At 44.3% G+C, this 4,182-nt stretch overlaps 1 long non-coding RNA gene across 1 annotated transcript in view; it reads left to right on the top strand.

Annotated features, from left to right (window-relative positions):
• Positions 1-90: 90 nt before the first annotated feature.
• Positions 91-4,182, top strand: part of LOC108797140 — a 23,774-nt gene continuing 19,682 nt past the window's right edge. Inside the window, exon 1 of the long non-coding RNA XR_001941859.1 lies at positions 91-165. This is a non-coding gene — a long non-coding RNA (uncharacterized LOC108797140). The remainder of the gene's footprint in view (positions 166-4,182) is intronic.

The following is a 4,182-nucleotide window of genomic DNA, read 5'->3' as shown; positions in this document are numbered from 1 at the left end:
CCCACCCTCCAGGTGGCGTAAAGCCAGGGTCCAGGACCCTGGTAGTTTCACCAGTGGAGCCGCATGTGTATCTTTTGCGGGTTCAAGCGACAGCTGCTTTGGGCCCCACAACAATGACTGGGCCTGGAGCAACTGCCCTTTTTACCCCTCATTAAAGATGGCCCTGTAACTAGGTATGGTTTAACTAGTCATATACAGCTGAGTACTGTATGTAATACTTTTTTTATTTGTACTAAAAGTTAAATTTTCAGGAAGCTTTCAGGGTTCTACCTTCTTCTAAGATCCAATCGGTATTTACAAGTTCTACAAAGGTTTATCTGGCCAAACACTGGTCGATTTTCGTACGAACGTTTATACGAAAAATCTTGTCAAAACATTCAAGATTGCCATCAAACTTGACAAATGTTAGAAATTTCGATTTATTTTATCAATGCATTTTGGAGTGAATGGAATTCGTACAGTAGATGATCAATCAAACTGAAGATGCAAATTAAGCAACGTGTCATTGAAGTTGTTATTTAGACATCTGCTCACCTCTACAATAGTTTATTTACACTTCCTGCAGGAGATAGCGGGCATGTACTGCACTTTGCCAGCATGGTGTAGTGGTGACCAGCGTAGGCACTTAATTAAACCAAGCGGTCGGTTATTACAGGCTGATGAAAGATGCAGGGATTCCTTGTAGGGCAGCTTAGGTTTCATGTACCTATCCATGACCTTGGGGTACAACTGTATAACAGCACTCGCAGAGGTATGCCAGTAAATTATAACTCTCATATTACAAGAGATGGGAATAAACATGTAAATCAATTCAATTTGCTCATTTTAGTAAATATTTGTTTTAAAAATATATTTCTTGTGTTTGTTCTTGTGCCCAGAAGTCTTGTTTAACTATTGTGTGCCTTGTATTCCAGGGCAGTGTGAGAAACCATCAGCGAGCAACTGGTCCATCGCAAGTAATGATACAGAATACTTTGGCATTGGCGATGTGGTAACAGTGACATGTGAGCCCGGATATCGCCCATCATCCGCCAATATCACCTGTGTGGAACTCAATGGCCTCCCTCAATGGAATGAGACTGTTGAGTGTATATGTGAGTGAAGCAGCCGATCTCTAACCTACAGATGTTGTATAGGAGCTTTATAACAGAATCCCCAAACTATTATTACATGCATCCCCTCGGAGGGCTGATGGAGGATTCAGGGGATATGTCCGGAGTTGAAAGTAAACTTTAGAAGTTTAAAGGAGAACTATGAGGCGAGTGAAAATCACTCATCCTAATAGTTCTAGCCGACCTGTGACAATGAAATTGTCACAGGTCGGCTCAGTAGATCGGGAAGTGAGCGAACACATACCGTCGCTCGCTCACTTCTCGATCCTGTCCCTGCAGAGAGCCGTGAATGTCACTCACGGCTCCCTGAAGGGATCCCCCCTCCCCTGTCCGATCCTCCAGCGCTGACTTTTGGAACGGACGGGGGCGAGTACAGCTGGCTCTTCCTCTCGATAGGCAGAGCCAGCTGTCACTCACGCAGCTGGGTGGATCCAGACAGTAATGTCGGGATCCGTCCGGGCTGCGGCGTCTCAGTACTGAGCTTTGGGTGACGGGAGGACGCTAGTTTGTGTCCTCCCGTTACCCATAGGAGAACTATGGGGAAAAGCACTGACCCCATAGTTCTCCTTTAAGGTTTAGCCGAATCAATGTGATAAAAAAAAATATAACACAACTAGGTATGTTTTAACAAGTCATATACAGCTGAGTACTCTAAGTGATTTTTTTTATTGTTATTTGTACCAATAGTTACATTTTCAGGACAAGATTTCAGGGGTCAGCAACCTTCTTCTAAGGTCTATAAGTACTAATAACCAAAGGTTTAGCAAAATGTGTATCTGGCCAAACACTGGTAGATATGCATATGAACATTTATACGAAAAATCTGGTCAGAACGTCCAATAGTGCCATCAGAGACTTGGCAAATGTCATTTGTTTGTTTGTTTTTTGTTTGATTTTACCATTCGATTTTGGAACGAATGGAGTTTCCTGAACGAAAACCATATTCATTGTAAGGCTGGGCACACAACCTTATAACCATCGCTGTAAGGTACTAAAAAACGTACGATCTGCCTATCTTGGACAGGCAGATCGTATTTGCGATGATCGCAAGCCACGCCCCCTGAGGGGCGGGCTTCCGATGACCGCAATGCCGAACGGGCAGTGTGCGCTTGCGCACACCGGCCCGTCCGGCTTTTATCTTACGAACATGCTACACACCCGCCGAACATCGTACGATGCTCGGCGGGTTTTGAAACATGTTCGTAAGTTTAAAGTCGTGCGACCTTACAGTAGCAGAGGTCGCACGGCTTCCACACACCTTACGATAATCGTACGATCGCGGGATTTCCCGCTATTAACGTACGATTATCGTAAGGTGTGTGGGGACCTTTAGAATTTTTTTTGCTCAAGAAAAAATTTCCATCCTTTCATCAATTTGCCCTAATTATTAGAAAAACAAGTAAAATTCTGTGTGCCCATTTTTAAGCAGAAATCTGTAAAGACAACGATCTTAAAAAAAAAAAGGACAGCCCCCCTCCCTTTTATGTTGCTCTCCATCCACCCTACCCTCTACCTATCCTTAACCTCCATTACAACCTTCCCTACCTCCTCCACCTGCAACACCTCCCTATTTCTAGACCTTCTCGAATCCTGGCACAGAGTGCCCGATATAGATTTTACAACCCTCCTTAGACTTTATCTGAATTCCTCGATCTTTGGGCACTTGGAATTTTATGACTTTTATGACTGTGATGTCGATGATTGTATATGCTCTGAACAACAGTACTGAATATACCTCTGTGTCACTATACTTGACAATGTTGCAATTGATGTCAGATGTCATTGTTATGGTTTGAGCTGTATATTTCATACCCCTTACTAAAAAAAAAAATCAAAAGTAAAAAAAAAAAAGGACAGGGTAATAAAAGTAAGAACGTTAAGCTGGCCCCCCACTGAGTGGGTTTTAACCAGTTCATCTGACCAAAATTCAGTCAGTGGGTGGCCCAGTCGGCCTGACATTCTTCACCCAGAAAAATCAAAGGCCAACCGCAGTCACTGTTTGGGCATTCTCACAGCTGCGCACCGACCCCTGTGTAGTTACAGTTGCCGCAGCAGGAGATTCATCCACCCAAGCTTGAAGGGAGCTGTGGAAGAGTCACAGAAGCGAGGTCCAGACTGAAGCTATGATGCTTGAAACTTTTATTTCAGAACTTCAGGCAGAGGTAGAGGAGGGTTAGGATCATCCAGGAAGATGTAGACTCTCATTGCTTTTTAGAGTGTGGTTACTGTCTCCATGCACAACAGATCGAACACCTGACCGAACATCGAACATCCAGATCGAACATCCTTGTCTTTAGCAGTAGCAGCCACTGGACCTGCTGCCACCAGGCTCCAGGGTTGTCGCACGGCTAGTCCCCAGGCTTCAGGACCAGCTTCCTCAGACAATCCAGTGCAGCTTCCCCATAGGCTGGGCCCAGGTGAGTAAAGAGAGAGCTCACATGGTCCACCTCAAGTATTTATCTCCTCCCCCAGCATGCACCACTGGCCATCGGTCAACAGTGATTGGCTGGAGAGAGATATCCCCTCATAGCAATCCCATTGGTTGCTCTGTTCTGTGATCAGAAGACAGATGGCAAGCAATGGCAGATTGTTTAGGGGAAAGCCAAATAAACCCAGACTACAAATTAGTATCAGACCGCATACAATTTGGCAATCACTACATTTTAATAGCACCCTTTCCAGTAGAGCGCTACATATGTTTCAAAGGTTTTCTTTTTCTGAAAACACCCTTACTTAAAGAATTAAACCATTCATATCTCAGCTTCTCCCTACCTGAATTAAACTGGTCATACACTGGCTCGATTTTCCCATCCCTGCTTAATGTGCTCTGACGTGGGTGCTATCAAAGTATCCAAACAGTGACTGCAACTGATTGTTCATCTGAACATGTTCAGACTAGCTCCGTTGAGTTGATTGAAGATCTACTTTTTTTGAACAAGGGTCAGAAGGGTGCCACACACTGCTTGAAGTTTGGCCGAGTCAGCAGAATTGAAATTGGAGCAGTGTATGGCCAGCTTAGCTTTCTTTTACTACCCAAAACATCTTCCCAAAGCCAGTAATTTACGGGAGG

The sequence above is a fragment of the Nanorana parkeri genome, unplaced genomic scaffold (assembly GCF_000935625.1).
Source record: "Nanorana parkeri isolate BGI_ZX_2015 unplaced genomic scaffold, ASM93562v1 scaffold1232, whole genome shotgun sequence".
Classification (NCBI taxonomy): Eukaryota; Metazoa; Chordata; class Amphibia; order Anura; family Dicroglossidae; genus Nanorana; species Nanorana parkeri.
Note: the sequence above shows the minus strand (reverse complement) of the source record. Positions and strands in the feature narration are given on the sequence as shown.